Source organism: Lycorma delicatula, chromosome 13, assembly GCF_047948215.1.
Source record: "Lycorma delicatula isolate Av1 chromosome 13, ASM4794821v1, whole genome shotgun sequence".
NCBI classification, from domain to species: Eukaryota; Metazoa; Arthropoda; class Insecta; order Hemiptera; family Fulgoridae; genus Lycorma; species Lycorma delicatula.
In genome coordinates this window covers 42,388,606-42,398,694 of record NC_134467.1, presented here as the reverse complement: position 1 = coordinate 42,398,694, position 10,089 = coordinate 42,388,606, and the positions used below count along the sequence as shown (strand labels likewise).

General features: G+C 29.4%; 1 pseudogene; it reads left to right on the top strand.

Moving 5' to 3' along the window:
• Nucleotides 1-1,813: 1,813 nt before the first annotated feature.
• On the top strand, nucleotides 1,814-2,583 carry LOC142334099 (cytochrome c oxidase subunit 3-like; annotated as a pseudogene).
• Nucleotides 2,584-10,089: the final 7,506 nt, after the last annotated feature.

Here is a 10,089-nt window from a genome sequence, read left to right as displayed (position 1 = left end):
TTTGTAGGTATTTTTTATTATTTTAGTACATAATTAATGTATATTAAATAAAATCTCAACCTAAAAAATGACATCTTGATAAAGGTTGGAATAATAGATTCTCAATGTTTACATTTACTTTTATTTTCTTGTAGAAGAAAACGTATTCATCATATACATAAAAAGGAAATTATGTATTTTCTTTTGTGTTACTTTTGTACAGTATCAGGTAAAAAAGAACTGATATATTTCAAAATATAATTTTTTTATTGTACAGTGAAATTTATATTATATATAAATAATTTAAATGAACAAATTTGGGTGATGTTGTAACATATTTAAAAAATGTATATGAGATGGGCGGGAAGTCACTTTACACTAATTAAGAAATTATTATGATAGGTGCAGCCTATCTTCTGTAGACCTAAAACATCTGTGTTTCTAAAACATCCCTTTTGCCATTAATTCTGAAAGCAACTACTCGTTGATCATTCTTGGATAATTGTGTTGATTAACTAAGCCATCAAAAACATAAGGACCAAGGAGATGTTCAGCTGTCATCCCAACCCAAATCATAACTTGAGGCAGACGGTGTTCGATTTTCACAAAAAAGTGAGGATTGTCTTTTACCCAGAAAAAAACATTACAATTATGAGAGTTTCGATAAATCGCACACTCGTCTGAGAACATGACATGGAACAATTCCATCAATAGGAGTAAAAATAGACGCAATCCCAGGGCGACTTAATCAAATTAGCCTAATAACTAAAAACCCAGGAGTATTTTTCGGACAATGTTCAGAAATTTGTGGAATAAATCACAGATTCATACCAATCACTATAGAAAGAATTAATATAAAATCATTCATTAAATGAATAAAAACATAAAACTAATAAACATTAAGTGACTGAAAGAAAGTAATGGTCTCTTAAACCAAAATATAGTAAACATCGAATACTCTTAATGAAAGAAGCTAGTTTAAAAAAACATTTAACTGTCAAATAAAAAATACATATAATGTGCATCTTGATTCCACAAATGTCTCCTATTATATGAAACATCATATTAATATTAACAACAGCCACAATCATAATAAACATAACAAAATTATTCTTTATAACTAATCTAAACCCAAATAAAAAAAATAAAATAAAAAAAAAATAAAAATACATATTAACTGAAAATGATAACTAGACTATTCTCAACATTTGACCCAACAACTAAACTTTTACAAAGAAACTGAATAATTATAATAATAATAACAATAATTTTACCAAAATGATATTGAACCAAAACATCTCGAATAAATATAATAATAAAAATAATAGAAAAAAAACGAATAAATGAATTTAAATTAATAACTCACCAAAAAGAAATTTTAATCATAGTAATATCAATCTTTACATTCATCATAATCAGAAATATAATAGGATTAATTCCTTATGTATTCACAACTACAAGTCATTTAGTAGTATCAATGTCAATTGCATTACCAAGTTGAATCATAATTACAACATGCAGATGAAAAAACTTCACAAATGAAATATTCAAACACATGCTACCAAAAGGAACACCCTCAGCCATTTCACCAATAATAATCCTAATCGAAACCACAGGAAATCTTATTCGACAATCTCACTAGCAGTTCGATTAACAGCAAATATAATTGCAGGTCACCTACTAATAACCCTATTAGGGAACACATCATCTATTAAAATCTTAATATTTATTATACCAATTCAAATAACCTTAACAGCATTTGAAACAGCAATTTCAATAATTCAAGCATACGTATTTGCCACACTTGTAACTCTTTATTCTAGAGAAGTACCCTATGAAAAAAAATCATCCATTTCACATAGTAACAAAAAGACCGTGACCAATTATGCTATCAATAAATGTAATAACAATATTGACAGGAACTGTAAAATGAACCCAAACAAAAGAATATAACCTAATAATATTAGGACTAACCTTATCAACAATATCAATAATATTATGATGACGAGACATCACATGAGAAGCAACATTCCAAGGAAATCATACAAATAAAGTAAAATCACTAATAAAAATAGGAATAATTATATTCATTATCTCAGAAATAATATTCTTTGTATCATTTTTCTGAATATTTTTTCACTCAAGACTAGCACCATCAATTGAAATTGGAATAAACTGACCACCAAAATCCATTAAACCATTTAATCCATTAGAAGTTCCTCTACTAAACACAATTATCTTAATCTCATCAGGAATTACAGTAACATGAGCACATCACAGAATCTTATCAAATAAACTATCAATATCAAATAAATCATTAATATTAACCATCCTTCTAGGATTATACTTTACATTTCTACAAAAATGAGAATATCAACAATCAGCCTTCACAATAGCAGACTCAATTTATGGATCATCATTCTTTCTAACTACAGGATTCACGGTATTCATGTAATTGTGGGAACAACCTTCATTATAATCTCAATGGTACGATGCATAAAGATACATTTTTCAGCCAGACATCACCTAGGTTTAGAAGCAGCAATCTGATACTGACATTTTGTAGACGTAATTTGATTATTCCTATATCTTTCAATTTACTGATGAGGAAAATAATAATAATCTTTTTAGTACAAAAAGTATAATTAGCCTCCAACTAATAGATTAAAAAAAATTAAAAAGATAATCAAAATTACAATAACAATAATTTCACTAAGATCAATCATTATTATAATAATAATATTCACAATATTAATCTCTAAAAAAAATAAAATAAGACGAGAAAAAAATTCACCATTCGAATGTGGATTTTCAAAAATATCATCGACACGAAAATCATTTTCTACTCACTTCTTTTTAATTGCAACAATCTTCTTAATCTTCGATATTGAAATCTCAATAATCATACCAATATTCTCAACAAAAATAATAATTATAGAAGAATGACTGATTTCATCAACAATTACAATCTTAATCTTAATTATAGGACTTATCCATGAATGAAAAATAGGAATACTAGAATGAAGAAATTAAGGAGAATAGTTAAATATAACATTTACTTTGCAAATAAAAATTATTGAATAATCAATTTCTCTTAAATAGAGTAAAGAAGTAAAATTACAATTAATTTCGACTTAATTTTAAGGATAATCCTCGTACTCAATTTAACTGAAGCTAAATAGAAGCTATTCACTGTTAATGAAAAAATTGATTATATCCAGTTAAAAGAATAAAAAGTAAAGGAGCCGCTAACTACCTTTCAAGTGAAATCACTTTATTCTTATTTATATAGTTTAAAAAAAACAATACACTTTCAATGTATAAATAAAAAAATTTCATAAATGTCCAGAGAAAAAATTCATAATAACAATTTCAATGTTAGGCTTTTAATTAAGCTATCCGAACAAAAAAAAAAAAAAAAAAAATTTTCCAAATATAATAGTTATATTTTGTTAGTAGCTCATATTTTGTTTGTAAACAATATAATCAACTAACAGAAAGTCCAAGATATAAAACGATTTCACTGCCTTGGCTTATTTGTTACATGATAAGGCTCCATTAAGACATTAGATGCCAATTTAAGTTAAAATACATCATTTTGGGAGATTGAAATAAAGAATTATGGTATTATCCAGCTAATAATATATACTGAAAAAGTGTTGATTTTTCCATCTAGGGTCAGATTTTCTTCACTGATATAAAAGCAGTGTTCATCATCGCTGTGTACCTGTGAAAGTATCTAATTTAAAGTATACAATACTTATTCAGGATGTATTTAATTCTTCCTTATCATTAAATGAAAATAAAAAAAAAGTAAGAATTAATTGTAATTGGGTTAAAACCTCTAGTTGTCAGAGTGTGAGATAAAATTGCTTATTCCTCTTATATTTCAGCAGGAAACATTTTTTTAGTATTTCAAAACCCTCTCCTGATCATATCCTAAAAAAGGTTCTTTCTTAAAACTTGTTTAATTTTGAAGAGCATGTGTCCCTGCTCAAGCATATAAGTAACAGCTCTGGCCTTTTTAAGAAAATATAACTTTCTTAAATTAAGTCTGTGATGTTATAATATGAAGGTTATCCCGAAAGTAACATACGTTTTGGTGATTTTGCAAAAGAGCATCATAGAAATAGCAGCACTATCTTTGTGATTATTGCTAGAATGACTCATTACATATCAGGCTGTGATGTATCTTGTTGATATTTTACAAGTGTAAAAAATGTGTGCCACTATAAAAAATCTCCCAGTTATGAAGTTAGATTTTATTTTGCAAAAAATTAGGCCAAAGATTTTATGTAGCCTTTTGCATTAAGTTGTGATGAAAAAGTTTTGTTTTGATAAGTTTTTAGGTTTGAAAGATCCAAAACGTTTTCAGAACAATATAAATTGCAGCATATGGCATCTACTTTGATTTTTCTCGAGCCGTGTAACATGGAAGATGAAGCAATACTTGATCAGATAGTGACAAATGATATAACATTTGGATAACATGAATGTCAAAATAAAATAACAGTTGATGGAATCAGACTATACACACAAAAAAAAGAAAATCTTTGAAAACAGTATCAGCAAGAAAAGTAATAGCTACAGTTTTCTGGGACAGAAAAAGGGTAATTTTTGTTGTGTTCATGGAACATGTGGTATAATAAATACAGAAGTGTATTGTGAGACCCAAAAAAAGTTACAGAGGGCAGTTTGAAGTAAGCGACAGGGCATATTGACTTCTAGGATTTCTTTATCCATGACAATGCTTGTCCGCATATGGCTTACTGCACTCAAAAACATTCGGGATATTTTGGGATGATGACATATGGCTCTGTGAAAGTGTTACTGAGTGGCTGAAAAAACCAGTCGGCAGAAATCTGTAATAAAGGGATATAAAAACTCATCCACAAGTATGACAAGTAGAAAAGTAGTTTAAGGACGTATTTTAAAATTTTTGTAATAATTTGTTTTCCCCAACAGCTGTTGTTTTTTAATATCAAAATGTAAGTTTCTTTCTGAACGACCCTCATAATTTAAAATGTAAAATCGGCATATTTACATCTTTTTTTTTTTTTAATAGAAAATTACATAATCAAAAGAAAAAAATATTTCTAGGTTTTTAATAATTTTTTTTCTTTATTTTAGTCTCAAGATGTAATTTCTTAAATAAAGAAAATATTGATGACACATTATTAAAATCATCCTAAATTAAAAATTTTGTTTATATTGTCTTATATTTTTAATTTACTTATAATAATGATTGTTATAATAAAAACAAAATCTAATGTACTCTAATTTTGAATCGATGCATATTAATATTAGTTTTTATATACCGATATATTTCTTTAAAATGTTGTTAATATTTATTAATAAGCAATATGAGGTTAATTTTATAACAGCTAGCCATTTTTTTGTAAATTTCCTCTACTTATTGTTTTATGTATATGTTAAATAAGTTTAAAAATTGCATCATTAACCGGATTATGACAGTTTTGAATTTTCTAAAGCATTTCTCTTTTAATTGACGTCTTCCCTTTCATATTAAAACGGTTCATATTATATGACTTACTAATAAATCTGTTACTTATGTTTTACTATTCCCATCGGCCATCTAAAAAGAACTTCCTTCATTTCCTCAAGAGTATTAGTTTATATTAGATGATTTACGATAATATATATTGATTGCTATTTTCGTTTTTATAATTTTGGTGCTAAAATATCTATCTCTGTAGGTTCTTTTTTTAATGCAGATACATCCTATTATACCATAGGTTGTGCTACATTTCAATTCCCATTATTATTATCCCATTATTATTATTGTTAGTCTTATTATTACCAGATTTAAATATTATGAGCTGCACTTAAAATATCTTTGAATTGAATTCAAAGAGAGTTTTATGAAATGTCAACCAAAATTAATTCTGTTAAATTTTACATGTGTTGATTGCCTTTAAATATTTTACAAAAACAAAAAAATTATTTTGGTTAGTCTGAAAGTACTTTAGAGTTCTGTTAATGAAGGCCTTATTGATTAGGAGGCTGTGACCCCTGGCTGCTATGCTGTCAGTGTTTCGGCATTTTTCTTACCATGTCATAATATATGGAGAACTAATGTTCGCTTCGCTCATATCTTGAGTTGGAGCTGAGGAAAATTTTGGGTGAGTCCTCATTAGGTGTTTTAATTATTAATTTTGTTTAAATATTTTTAAGATTATTATTACATAATGGCTTAACATTCCTGCATTCCTTTCTGGTCTGTATACTTAGCCCAAAATTCCAGTTTAGAGCATTTGCCAGTTCGGTTCATCAATTTATCCAACCCCTTAATATAAACATCTACGACTACAATAACTTCATTATCGATCGAAAGTCTCTTCCCTCCAAGCCATTTTTTTAAGTTAGGAAAAAAGTGATATTCACTCTCATCAACCATCACAAATCGATGTAAAGATTCCTTTGGATTGTGCCAAAAAAGTTTGAGACAATCACTTAAGGGTTTTTTCAGTACAGTTTTTAGTGAGGCGTGAGTAAACACGACACCCATCTAGTCGGTGGAAAATATGAAATCGTTCTGTTGACAGACTCTTCTAAGTCGTTCACTTTCACTCATCAATCTGCCCAAACAATATTTTATGCACTTTTTCTATTATATCTGGCATAATTATTTCAGAAGGGCGCTTCCACTGCGTGGTTCATAACTAGTCATGTTCAACCCATTTTAATCTCTTTGATCCAGCATTTAAGTTTTGTATTTGATGGAGAAATGTTTCCCTGTATTGTATCAAGCTCTTCTTTAATTTTCTTTGTATTTAAACCTTTTAGAAAAAAATCGCTGCACACATTTCCAGTTTTTCTGTTTTTCAAAAAACATATTAATTTTCCATTTTAACAAACTGATGCAATGAGTTGAACTGCTTGTTGTAAATTAATAAAGAATGGAATCACGCGATGCCATCAAGCATACTACTGCCATCTATGTCTGAGGTCCAGAACTTTTTCACTCCACCTTTGTACTTAATTTTGCATTGTTTATATAATTTTCAGTTCATCATTTAATTTAGTCTTCTAGTTCTTTTTTTTTATGTTATCATCTATCTCGTTGTTTTTTTAGTATTTATATTGTAATGGTTAAGACCGTAAATAAGGATAAATCAACAGATATGAGGAAACTGTATATTCACTTAAATTGGTCAGCCCACCATTGTGCCAATCACATCCAAATGTGATGTTATATAAATTGATGATGTTATCCAAATTTGATCATGCAGTATATATAATCGACCAAAATAAGACGTTCAAAAACAGAGCTTTAAAAACAGGTATCTTTTTCAGGTATATCTAAAATACCTAATTAATAATATATGAGTAAATTTTGTTGAATTTTGTTTCAGATATTTATATTCTCTTCTAATAACATTTAATCTGGGTACGATATTTTAATATGTAGCAATATTTTATATCTTGGTATAATAAACCCTGCGATTGGGATTAGTTTATTTTTTTGCATCTGAATTGCATATTTCCAAATACCAAATAATTTTTAGCGATGATAAAAGGTTTTCTTTGACGAAACCTAAACCTTTTTTTGGATTGTTCTTCAGTATTTAGAAGAATCAAAAGTGTTGCAGCCTATATTTGGGCTAATCAATAAAAGTTGTGATATTCTAAAGAAATATTAAAAAAATACTCTTTTATAAAATGAATACAGTATTATAAAAAAATAAAATAAAACTAATTAACATTTATACTAAGGTAATTTTAAATTTACTTAAAATTAAAGATGTACTGATATTTGTATAGACTGGCTTTCCTAATCGTAAGTAAAAATAAAAACAATAACTATTAATATATATTACATATATTTCATGTATAATAATTTCTATTAATATTATTTTGATAATGTTAGGGTAATAAGAAAAAAACATTTTTTTTTAAAGTCACTTAATTTTTCTTCTTTGTTTATACTTATATTGTCATAAAAATTATGTAATGCTTTACTTTCATTATTGTCAATATATTATGAATTTCTAATTATTGTATTATTATATTTAATGTATTGTATAAAAGAAAACGTATTTTACATAAAGAAAGATTGACTATACATAAAAAAGTGTATTCATTTGATTAGCTATTACTCTAATTTACCCATAATATTTTTTTTAATTGAATAAAATTAAATACGTTTTATATAATGCATGAAAATAAACAAGAACAAAACGAAAGTTATGAAATGTAGTAGAAATAACAAAGATGGACCACTGAATGTGAAAATAGGAAGAGAAAAGATTATGGAGGTAGAAGAATTTTGTTATTTGGGAAGTAGAATTACTAAAGATGGACAAAGCAGGAGCGATATTTAAGTTGCCATATAACAGCGGCGAAACGATCCTTCAGTCAGAAATATAATTCGTTTATACCAAAAATTAATTGAAATGTCAGGAAAAGATTTTTGAAAGTATATGTATGGAGCATCACTTTATATGGATGTGAAACTTGGACGATCGGAGTACCTGAGAAGAAAAGATTAGAAGCTTTTGAAAAGCGATGCTATAGGAGAATGTGAAAAATCAGACGGGTGGATAAAATGACAAATGAAGAGGTGTTGCGGTAAATAGATGAAGAAAGAAGCATTTGGAAAAGTATAGTTAAAAGAAAAGACAGACTTATAGGCCACATATTAAGGCATCCTGGAATGGTCGCTTTAATATTGGAGGGACAGGTAGAAGGAAAAAATTGTATAGGCAGGCAACATTTGAAATATGTAAAACAAATTGTTAGGGATGTAGGATGTAGGAGGTATACTGAAATGAAATGACTAGCACTAGATAGGGAATCTTGGAGAGCTGCATCAAACCAGTCAAATAACTGAAGACAAAAAAAAACATTTACATGAAGCATTAACGAATGTCATGTGTTGAATGCTGCAAAAGAATTAAAGATCTTTGTTAAAACACAATAGAATAAGATTTTGAATTAATAAAAATTTAAGAATATTTTTCTTTTTTCAGTATTATCAGACCCCTCATTATGAATAATTATAGATTTTACAAAAATATATTTCTGCAGTTCATTATTTCCTTTTTTTAAAGTAAATCACTGCTTATATAAATGTTTCAATATATGTAATTGCACAGCAGATGCATATTTTCTTTCTTATCAACATTATATTAAAACATGTGAGGTGCCGTGGAATAAAGGGCCCCTTATCATCCACCATTGTTATAAAAAAATTAAATAGTTGAAATATATGTATTCTTTTTCTTCTATAATTTTCTACAATCACCTACAAAGAAGTTTGTGCATGGTAATAAGGAAATGGAAATTTGTAGGTTATAAAAAACGCCTGACCGGTATTTGAAGAGAGGAAGAGAGAGCGCGCGAGAAAGTGAGAGAGGGTGAGAGATAAAGAGCGCGAGAGGGAGAGAGCGCAAGTGAGAGAGGGTGAGTGAGAGACAGATAAAGCGCGAGGGAGAGAGTGAGCGAGAGAGAGAGAGTGTAAGCAAGAGTGAGAGAGAATGAGCGAGAGAAAGAGAGAGAGAGAGCAAGCAAGAGAAAGTGATAATGAGAGAGATAGAGCGAGCAAAAGTGAGTGAGCGAGAGATGGAGAGAGTAGAGAGTGAGAGAGAATGAGGGAGAGAAAGAGAGAGTGAGCGAGCGAGACAGAAAGAGCTAGAGAGAGAGAGAGCGTACAAGAACGTGAGTGAGCGAACAAGAGAGAGAGAATGAGCGAAAGAAAGAGAGAGAAAATGAGCGAGAGAAAGAGAGAGCGAGCAAAGAGAGTGAGCGGGTAAGCGAGGGAGAGAATGTGAGCGAGAGAGAGCGAGCAAGAGAAAGAGATAATGAGAGAGATAGAGAGAGGGAGAGCGAGTGAGAACGAGCGAGCGAGAGAGAGAGAGAGAGTGGCGAGTGAGCGAGAGCGCATGAGAGAGAGATAAGGAGAGCGAGCGAGCAATAGAGAGAGAGAGCCGCAAGTGACAGAGAGAGCGGAGAGAGAGTGAGCGAGCAAGAGAAAGAGATAATGAGAGAGAGAGAGTGCGAGCGTGAAAGAGCGCGAGAGAGAGAGAGTGCGCGAGAGTGAGAGTGAGCGAGCGGGAGCGATAGAAAGAGCGAGTGAGAGAGAGAGGG